This window comes from Kryptolebias marmoratus, linkage group LG23 (assembly GCF_001649575.2).
Source record: "Kryptolebias marmoratus isolate JLee-2015 linkage group LG23, ASM164957v2, whole genome shotgun sequence".
NCBI lineage: Eukaryota > Metazoa > Chordata > Actinopteri > Cyprinodontiformes > Rivulidae > Kryptolebias > Kryptolebias marmoratus.
The window spans coordinates 13,870,206-13,881,125 of NC_051452.1; the positions used below are offsets into that span (position 1 = coordinate 13,870,206).

A 10,920-nucleotide genomic window follows, 5' to 3' on the forward strand; every position below is an offset into this window, starting at 1 on the left:
GAAACACTTTGTTTGAAATAAAAAAGCTCCTTTTACCGGTCGCTCTTTAAGGACACACTGCTGGGCTCAGGTTCAGGTTCTGGTTCAGATCCAGGTTCAGGTCCAGGTCCAGGTCCAGGTTCAGGTTCAGGTTCAGGTGCAGGTCTCAGTTTACTGCTGTGTTGATTCCTATCAATAAATATTACTTGTAAGTATTGCGTTCTGTCTTTGAAATGTAAAAGTAAAGCACACAACTTGTCCCGTCTTTATTCCACAAGATGGGAAAAGACAGATTTCTGGGTTTCTGGGAATGAGACAGGAAAATCATTTCACAATATTTTTAAGAAAAAGCTTTTGCTGTAAACTCTAATTTCCTGTAAGTAATTTCAGATCCTAGAAGACGGTCCAAGTCATTTTCACAAGCAGCCAAATTAAAATCCTATCCAAGGGCCAACGTTTTATTCAATATGTTGCTAAAAAAAAAAGAAGTTTGCCATGTTTTTCAGATATCAAAAGCAAAAATATTCATACATAATTTGAAATTAACTTTTCTCAATATAACTTATTTATCAGTCAAAACATTTTTTTTTTTTTATTAAAAGACTCGATCATTTTCCTAATCTTTATTTTTTGTCACTCTTTTTCTTACTGGTTATCTTTTTACTTTTGGTATTTCTGTCCACCATAAACTACTCCATCCTTTAAAGCTTTCTTAGCCTGAAATATAAATATCAAACTTAAATGACCGTTTTAAACTTTTAGTTCCTTAAGGACTTTCAGTTTGACAAAACATCACTTTTTTCAAATCTGCAATTTTTATTTTTATAAACTGATGCCACAAAAACCATTTAAAGTGGTGGAGACATTTTCAGTGATGATCTCTCCAGCCAATGTCAATGATTTTGTTTTCTTTTGAGAGACAGTTTTCAATTCAAAAGTAAATCTAGTTGTGTTCTAGTTGTGCCATTAGATCTTGTTACACCGCTAAATGGTTCCCTTGAACACTTAGAACTCCTTACTGATTGTCAGATGAATTCTTCTGTTTGAAATCAGGTAATAGCTGTGATGCGTGTTTGAGCATCAAGACTACACGACTGGATTCAGGTCCATCTCCAGGTTCAGGTCTCTTCCTGTGAATAAAGGCAGTGTGTTGATGTGAGAGCTGAGCTCTGACATGGAGAAGAGTCATGGACACTTAGAGATGGTCATCCCACCTCTGATCTTTGCTCTGGCTCTCATGTTTCCCACACAGAGTGGTTTTAGAGGGAGGGACTCCCTCCTCTCTGTCCTCACACTGATCCATGCTGCTGAATTCACATCCACATCAGCTCACTTTCTACCTTCACCTGCAGAGGAAACACAAATCATTCATCTGCACATCAACTCTAATCATCCTTTCCATCATTTGTGCTGTAAAAAGATCAGCTGCTCCTCCTCTGATCTGATTGGCTCTTCATCTCTGTTTCATCTCAGTGTTAGTTGAATGCAGAGGTGGAAAGTAGCAAATTACATTTACTTTACTTGAGTATGTTTTCAAAAATTGTACTTAGTTACATATAAAATCTGTTACAGAGTAAAAAGTGTGAATGTTAACATGTGAGCCCCAAAGTAGGAACTTCACTTTTCAATGAAGCCATAGAGATTGTGTACAAACTCTGCCCACTCGGCAGGTCGCTTCGTCTAGCAAAACTTGACAGACATCCTTTTGTCAGCATGTCACCTAATAACTGGTGAGCAGCTAAACCTTCAACACGACTTCTGCTCAAGTCAAACTAAAGATAATGAAATAAACTCCTGGAACTCCTTGTCATGTTTATGAGATGCTCAGGGTTCAAGTTAAAGCAATGAAGCTGCTTCATTCTGCTGTTCTTCTGTTAGCTTTGTTACCTCAGAGACACTCAGACATGCAGCCTGTGATGGTGAGTTTAAAACACCTGTTTATTTTTGTAAGGCTTTCATCATTTAATAAGAAGCTTTCTGAAAGTTACTCAGACATCCGTAACACTGCTAATGTTAGTTAGCTCTGTAGCAATTGATAGACTGATATATTGCACTAAGTTCAGTCATGTTTAAGTCCAGGTTGTGGAACCACTGGCGGTGTAGCCTTTATGTAAATGAGTGACCTGTATTTGTGACTATTGCCTTATGTCATTTATCTGTTAATTATGTTTTTTTTTTTACTTTTACTTTATTTTATTTTATTTTTATTTTTCATATGGACCTTTTTGTGTGTCTTTAATAAAAAGTTGATTGATTGTTTGGTAGGCTAACTAGTTGTTAATTATGCTAACACTGTAACCTGGTGTGATCGTAAACAGAAAACATTATTAACTCCCAAACTCACATCTGAAAAGATATCAGAGAATCAATACGTGGACCTGGTCTAATTAAAACATCTAGCGTGATGAAAATTATTACTACATTTAATGTGAATAAATAAAAATAATGCATTTATTTAATAACTTTAACTGCAGGCTGCTTATCTCAGTAGACCAGCTATAGTCAAACATCAGCTGATTATTCACTCCATGACAGGGGTTTAATGTTTGTTTTTATTTGTCTTGAGAAACAATGCCCAGTAAAGAAAAACACTCATTAAGGTTTGAACAGGAATAGTTTTTTCACTGCCGCAGTAAATCAGGAACTGCCTGAATGTTTAAGTAATAAATCATTTATTTTGAAGAGGATGTATGATCTGTTTAAATTATAGTTGTGACAATCACTTTTTTTTTTACTCTAGTCTAACTGCAGCTTTTCAAGATACAAACTATGGGTGGATGGAAGTTTGGTGTGGGGGCGAAGAGAGTCACAGCTGTGGGGAAAAGCTGTTTCTGAGTCTGCTGGTGTGGGATCTTATTGTCACAAACCACTTGCCAGATGGTAGCAATTTGAAAAATGGTTTTGCCTGGATGAGTGTGGTCACGGATGGAGTTTCTTACTGAAAGTGTCAGCTGAAACTAAATTTATGAACTGATCTGGAGTAAGTGATGAGTTCAGTCTCTGTTACCATAGTGATCTAACCAGGCTCAAATAAATCCTCTGTAATTTTGAACACAGACTTTCAGATCATCGTAGCAGCTAAACTGTTAACTTCTTTTTGTAGTCCAGCCCTTTGATAATACACTGACCGTCAGAACCTCATAACACCTGAACTTCATTTTAATAAAAAGTCTGACAAATGTTCACACCTTCCTCTGTTTTAAAAGTCATTTTTATATATATTCTTATGTCCCTGTGAGCAAGAACTGTCTCACTGTAGCCACAAGAATGAATTGACATCAAAATCCTTTATGTTTTGTTCAAAAGGTTTTGTTTCTGAACAAGTTGAGCAATGTGGAATGGTCTTTGCTTAAATGACAATTTATTCTCTCTAAGTGCTTTAAATATCATGCGTAGAGATGTTTCAGTTTATAATTTTATTTTAAAATATGAACTTTTGATTTTATTTAAGAGTTCGTTTGAGAAAAAAGAAATCCTCTCATCCTTTGTGCTTAGGGTGACCAGATGTCCCGATGTCCCGATGTCCCGGACGGTACCCCATTTTTTATTCCCGTCCCGGTGTCCCACAAATTAAAACAATGTCCTGCATTTGACTGGGTAAAATTCTGAAAAATATTTGATAGGCGATTAAGGAAAGCAGAGCTGTGGGCATCATCACAGAGCGTCGGCTGTCAATCAAAATACACAGCAGCATCCCACATCATGACCGAACCTGCATGCCAAGATGCTTGTAAAATAAAACAGATCAAGAAAAGGAGCCTGATGTCTACAGAAAACATAGAAACTGTGTCAAAAAAGAAAAGAAAAGAAAATGCAGCTACAACAAAGACTCAGTAACCATTTATCACTGGGTGAGGCCAGTCAAAGATGATTCAGAGAGTTTTTTGTGACGTTTGCCACAGTTCTTTTTCAATTTCACACAGAGGGGACCATGATTTGAAGTGGAACTGTAAAAGTGAGTCACACAAGAAAAGTACAGCAGAAAAACCAGCATGTTGATCTATGGACTCGTTTTTACTCAAACCCAAAGAGGACTGCCAGACAGACAAGGTAAGGTCACCTGGGTTGCTGCTTGCAAGGGTGGACTTGGATGCAGTTGTGCTTCTTAGATGTAAAGCAGTGTTTGTTTGTTTTTCTGGTAAACTTAAAAAATGTTTGAAAGTAAACAATGGTTGTTTTTTTTAACATTTTTCTGATCAATTTTAAAAGTGTTTAACTTTAAAAGCTTTTCAAATGTTTTTTTTGATAAATGAAGAAAAAACTTACTAGCAGGAAAGTTTAACAGTTTTATTAAACTTCAGAAAGTTCATTATTTTTATAATCTTGTGCTAATTCATTGTTATTCTCTAGCAGGCAAAAATTAACTAATGTAACGTGAGATCTGCATCAAATTAGAATTTCTGAATTCATCATAGAGTTGGTAATGTGCCCCACATTGTCCCTCATAGGCATCCGTGTTGTCCCACTTTTGGTATTTTGAGATCTTGTCACCCTTTTTGTTCTCCTGCTGAAAAACAGTAACTAAGTAATTGTTAATCAAAATACATTTTAATGACTTCATTTTCACTTTTACTTGAGCAGACTTTATACTAGTAACTTTACTTATATTTGAGTAAAATTTCAACATAGTAACCTTTGCTTGAGTACATCACTTTTAGTAATTTTTTCACCTCTGGTAGAATGCAGTCAGACAGCAGAGTGAGGCAGAGGAAGCTGCCATCAGCTGCTGTACTTCTACTATCAGTCCACTAGATGGAGCCATGGAGCTGCAGCCCAGCACACACGTCCACTCACAGACACACACTGACTGACTTTGACTGGAAGCTTCAGTCCATTCTCATTCACTCAGTCCAACATTTAAAGCATTTCAGCTGAAAAATGATGCAGCAGAGGACCATCAGTGTTTAAACCATCAGACTCATTCTTCCTGTGTAGTTTTCAGACTTTTGAACAGGAAATACAGACAAAGATATGATAGATCTCTGCTCTGGGAGGAGTTTAATAAAGCAAAGAAAAAGTCTAAATATCTCTTCTCCACTTATTACAATTTTAAACAGACTGAAACTAAATCAAAGGAACATCTGAAAACAGGAAACAAGAAAATGTTTGAGATTTTGTGAGACCAAGCAGAAACTAAAGGATGATGTTAAAGGAATGAAGTGATTCCAGTTTACCTGGAAAGTCTGAGTGAAGGAGCTGCAGAATCACACACTGTAGGTCCTGATTAGTCAAAGTGTTTCCTGCTGCAGCTGCACAATGGAGGAAGTCCAAAGAACACTATTTTTTTTCACAACCATCAAACTATACAAGTGGATTATCTGCTCCATCAAAGCTCCACACAACTTCAAAACCTGACTAAAATCAAACAGATCTAAACTAACATCAATGTTATTTTACTTTGAAAGGACTGACAGGAAGCAGCAGGAAGCTGTTGTGTCTGACTTTAATGGTGAAGACAACAGTTTGATTCCAGGAAATACAAGCATGACACAGTTTGTTTTGTGAAGAAAACAAATAAACATCAGCTGTTCATCATGTTGTTTGATTCTAGTTCATCAATTATCTAATAATCCTGTAGCTTTGTCTTCAAACAGCAGAGTGATGAAACTTTGTGCTGAAAGAAGAAACATGTTCTCCAAACATTAGAGAGCAGAAACAAACAGGAAAGTTCCTGAAGACAAAGTTCAAGGATGAAACAAAGCAAACTTACAGTTTGTTCAAACAGTCCAAAGTGCTGAAGAAGAAGTGTGTGAAAACGTCTGAATCCCTCCCTGAAGCTCCAAACTGAGAGCGCTCTGACTGCTGCCTGCTGCAGGTGATGCACTGACTGTTGTTGCTGATCAAAGTGTGTGCAGCCACACCTTCATGTGTTCAGTGTGAAAATATGTGGTATGACGGGTCAGACTGAGTGGGAGTCAGAGGAAAGTCCCTGTGTGATCACATGAAGCCTTCTCCTGACAAACACACTTCAGCAGCTCTTTGATTCTCAGTGGTGGAGTGTGACTCTGTGTGGACATCAGCTGGTTCCCAGCAGGAGCTGTTCATTTCTCTCTGCTGTCCAAACTCAGTCCTGTCTGCTTTATCTCCCACATTGTTGCAGACAGCTTCCTTGTTCCTGATTAGAACTCTGTTTCCCAGCAGCCCTTGTTTCATCTGCCAACACTGAGACAGTTTAAAGAAAGAGGCAGAGCCAAGTTTTTGATTTACAGTATTCTTATGAAATCTGTCAATCATGTGACCAAAACACGCAAGTTGCTGCCAAGAATGTGTAACGTGTTCAAATCTCATAAAATCACAGATTATTATTATTATTATTATTGGTGGTGATTGTGAGGATTTGTCTCTCCCTGGTGGTGAACTGATGAGCTGCATGACATCGCTTTAGTCAACTCTATGTTGGGATCATTCTTCACAATCAGACTTTGATGTTCATCCATCCATTCATTTTCTTTACGCGTTTCTCCTTTCCGGGTCATGGGGAGCTGGAATCTATCTGCGGCAGTCACTGTGCGAAGGGCGGGGGACACCCTGGACAGATCACGTTAATCACAGAAATATATAGGAAACATCAAATCGAATTACACTGTCTCTCTCAACGATGGAGCAGCACAAGTTTCATTCAAGAAATCAAAGACTGGGTAAGAGCATTGAATCTTTTGTCAGCGATTTGAAAATAAAAGCTAAGATCTGCAATTTCGGAGAGCTTACTGATGAACTGATCTGTGACAGAATAGTTTGTGGTATCTCAACTGACTCACTCAGGAAGGCTTTGTTAAGAGACAGTGATTTAACTCTAGTAAAAGCCTTCTCGATCTGCCACATTCACGAAATGACAGAAGAAGGAAGCAAAACATTAGCTAACCAAGCTAACACGGTCAATGCTGTAAAATACTCCTCCAGCAAACAGCAACAATGACCTAAGCCCCAGCCACATATTAAAACTGACTGCAATAATTGCGGAGGCTCTCGCAAAATGCCCAGCATTCAGACATCAGTGCCGTAAGTGCAGGAAAATGAATCATTACAAAAACTGCTGCAAAGGCAAACCTCCAAATCCTGCCAAAAAGACGTACAGACAGTCAGTACATGAAGTTGCCATTGAACAGCCAACTCTAGTTGACACTTTCTATGTGAACGGCATTGAGGTTGACAGCATCACACCAAAAGCCGATATTAAGCAAGAAGATTATGTCACCATTCACATTAATGGTGTTTCCATTGAACTTAAAGTTGACACAGGAGTAAAATGCAATGTGTTATCCCTCCACACATTTAAAAATGTGTCAAACGGGGAGCAACTGACCAACTGTGGAGATCCACCCAACCTAGCTGCATATGGTGGCAATAGGATTCAAATAACGGCCTAGTCACACTGTCATATGATTTCAAAGATCAACATCATTCATTGAGCTTCTTCATAGTAGACAAGGATGTACAACCATTACATCCTGGTTTTCAAGCATGCACAGATATGGAAATCGTCAGACTAAGTCCTAAAGTTTGTCAAGTCGATGCAGAGAGCGACGATACTTTCAAAAATAAGGTAATCTCACAATACAAAGACCTATTCAGTGATGAACTGGGAGAAGTTCCTGTAACATACTCCATGACATTAAACGCAGATGTGACACCTGCCGTGAGACCAGCACACTGCATCCCTGTGGCGATGCAAGATAGAGTTAAAGCTGAATTCAAACAAATGGAAAACAATAACACCGGTGACAGAGCCCACTGACTGGGTTTCCTTACTAGTTGTGGTGCACAAAAAGGACAAATAAGAAATCAGGCTTTGCATAAACCCCAAAGACCTTAATATGGCCCTAAAATGTCCTCACTATTCTATGAGGGGCGTTGAAGAAATAGCTGCAAAGATGTCAGGAGCAATCGTGTTTTCCGTGCTGAATGCAAAAAATTAATTCTGGCAAGTGCACCTCGAAAAAAAAATCATCACTGCTGACTACATTTAGCACACCTTTTGGTCGATACACATTTCTGTGGATGCCCTTTGGAATTAACTCTGCTAGTGAAGTTTTCAAGCGATCCATGGAACAGCTGTTCACTGGACTTCCCTGTTCTGTCATTGTGGATGACATCATCATCGGTGGTCGCGACCTGGCTGACCACGACACGAACTTATGCAAAGTACTGGAGCGTGCTAGACAAGTTAATCTGAGACTAAATTCACATAAATGCGAGTTACTGTTGAGTGAAGTGCACTACGTCGGTCACATCTTTACAAAAGAAGGTCTTAAGGCTGATCCTGCAAAGACTACAGCCATCACCAATATGCCTGAGGTGATGCCTGACTGACATTACCTCGCTGCAACATTTCCTCAGCATGGTTAACTACCTTGCCAAATACCCAACATCAAATGGCTTTCGACCGTCTCAAATCATGCCTGACCAGCCCACCTGTCTTCGCTTACCACAATGTTGCTGAGCCCATCACCTTAACCTGCGATGCATTCTGTTTTGGTCTAGGAGCTGCCTGCATGCAAAACGGCAAACCCATCGCTTTTGCTTCACGTATTCTGACGGACACAGAGACACGGTACGCTCAGATAGAAAAGGAGCTGCTTGCTGTCGTGTTTGCATGTACCAAGTTAAGAGACTATGTCTACGAAAAGCAAGTCTTTGTGGAAACAGACCATCAGCCTCTAGTCAGCATTCTAAAAAAGCCGGTTCACAATGCGCCAGCCTGTCTCCAGAAGATGCTTCTCAGACTGCAGAGCTGTTCTATCAGATTGGTGTACAAAAAAGGGAAACAAATGTACCTTGCTGACACACTATCAAGAGCAACAAACCCTTCCATCCTGCAGAATCTGACTGAAGATGAAACTTTCGACGTCATGACAGTGAGCTACATTTCTACAGCCCGACTGCAGGAACTCAGTGGAATAACAGCTTTTTGTCCTTTCATTACCATGCCATTTTCTACAATTAGTTCTTCTCTGTAGGGAAAAAATGGGCGTAGAGCAGGCTCTAGTTGCCTCTCTTTGTTTGGCCATCCTTTCTGTATTGTGACAGCTACTGCTTTAAGCATGTTGTCATTCGCCGTGTGTTTCTTATCTCTGTACAAAAGCTACATCAGTATTGTACACAAAGGACACCCAGGTGTTGAAGCGACAAAACAGCATGCAAGAGGCATTTTCTACTGGCCCACATTGTCCAATGACATCACAAGAGAGATGCAGACAACGCACAACTGTGAGGATCTGGGGTTGGCTCCGCCTTCTGGGCCATGCCACTAATCATTCCTCCACAGGTGTTCCAGTTTTCCACTGACAAGACCAGCTGGTACTTAAGCAGCAGGCTGGGATCAGATCTTCGCTGGAGCATCAAACCTACTGGGTTAGATTCTCCGCCACAGCGTCTAACCTAACTTGTGCTCTCGAGCTAATCACGTTCTCTGTTCTGTGCCTACGACTCAGGTTTTGCCACGTCACGACTACGGGTCGGAGGAACTACTTACCTGGATACTCACAGATACGTACCTCGCTGCTACCTGGCTCTTCTTGGAAACCACTGGAACCCTTTCGCTCCTCCTCGACGCCGCAATCTCCAGCTAAGACTAGTAAGCAAACAAAGAGACATTGTAACCTTCGCAACCATCTTGGAAATCAACCTGTACCTGAGACTCACCCAGTTTTCCTTCTCTTGCAGACTCCTTCAGGAAAAGATCTTTGTACATAGCCACACCTGTAAAATAAACGCACTTACCTTATTCTCGTCTCCGTGTTTGGTCTTGGTCTCGCTCTATGGACAGAAGCCTTCGGGTTTATGACAACAACAGTATCTCTCCCTTCTCTTACTATACATAACAGTATTGTTAGGGTTTTTCAATATTACCAGCCTTTGTGCTTATGTGCAAAACATGCCTACGTGTCACACTGAATGTCAGAGATATTAATTGAGTTCATTTGTATCATGTTTACATTTTATCGTGCTTACAGGCGCCAGCCAATCACCCAAGTAGCGTCACTGAACCTCTGATAATCTTTGTATCACAATTGATGGACAGAGTGTTTCACAACATGCTTTAAGTTTTATCTGTGTGATTAATCTGTGTGGCAGAATCGGTCCTGACCGGTTCAGCCCCCACCCATTCCTTGTTTCTAATAAAAAGGTGCTGCTGCTGCTACAGGACTTTAGAATTCGCTTGGGTTTGACCCGAAAGGTCATGCTCGAGTGACTTCTCCTTTTACAAAAGTATCCTGAAAGACAATTTACCTTCTCTCTGTGTGGTTCTTTATTTAGGTTGGATAACTTAGAAAACTTCCAACAAGTATAGTTATGTTTGAGACAACTGGAGAAAAGATAAGAGTAAGTAATAATCATTTCTGTTTACATGGAGACATCATCTAAGGGGAAAGGTTGTAGATCATTTGGGTAATGATCATATGTATTTTGTTTGTTTTGTCACTACTGGTGATACTGTTGGATGCTGCCTGTTAGCTGCGGTTCTGACTAAAAAGGATTCACCTGAGACGCCTCACTGCTGTCTGTCATTTTCTTTATTACAATGCTACCATAGAGCAAACATTTACAGGTGTAAACGTAATGGCTTACTTCACTTATCGGGGCGCAGGTGATAAGCATGCGGGAGAACAAGTTATATTTTTTATCCACTAAAGCAGTGGTCTCCAATCCTGGTCCTCGAGGGCCACTATCCTGCATGTTTTACTTGTTTCTCTGCTCCAACACACCTTATTTGAATCAGTGGGTGATTAAATTTAACCACTGAATCAGGTGTGTTGGAGCAGGGAATCAATCAATCAATCAAATTTTATTTGTATAGCACATTTCAGCAGCAAGGCATTTCAAGGTGCTTTACATAATTAAAAAACAAAATAAAAACAGCACGTGACTATGAATAAACAGTAAGAAAGAGAAAAACATCAAAACCCCGCACTCTAACCCTAATTTAGTCATAAGCAACTC

The 10,920-nt window shown here is 39.7% G+C and overlaps 1 protein-coding gene and 2 long non-coding RNA genes across 5 annotated transcripts in view; 1 reads left to right on the forward strand and 2 right to left on the reverse strand.

Moving 5' to 3' along the window:
• Positions 1 to 10,920, reverse strand: part of LOC108242155 (NACHT, LRR and PYD domains-containing protein 12-like) — a 608,460-nt gene that overhangs the window by 10,707 nt on the left and 586,833 nt on the right. The window lies entirely within an intron of this gene.
• On the reverse strand, positions 97 to 5,829 carry LOC108229276. The gene is made up of 4 exons (XR_001808288.3): positions 5,690 to 5,829; positions 1,194 to 1,325; positions 999 to 1,109; positions 97 to 168 (listed from the first exon to the last, which is right to left on the reverse strand). It is a non-coding gene; the product is annotated as an uncharacterized LOC108229276 (long non-coding RNA).
• Positions 9,275 to 9,698, forward strand: LOC119616731. Its single transcript, XR_005232736.1, has 3 exons — positions 9,275 to 9,330; positions 9,411 to 9,553; positions 9,643 to 9,698. It is a non-coding gene; the product is annotated as an uncharacterized LOC119616731 (long non-coding RNA).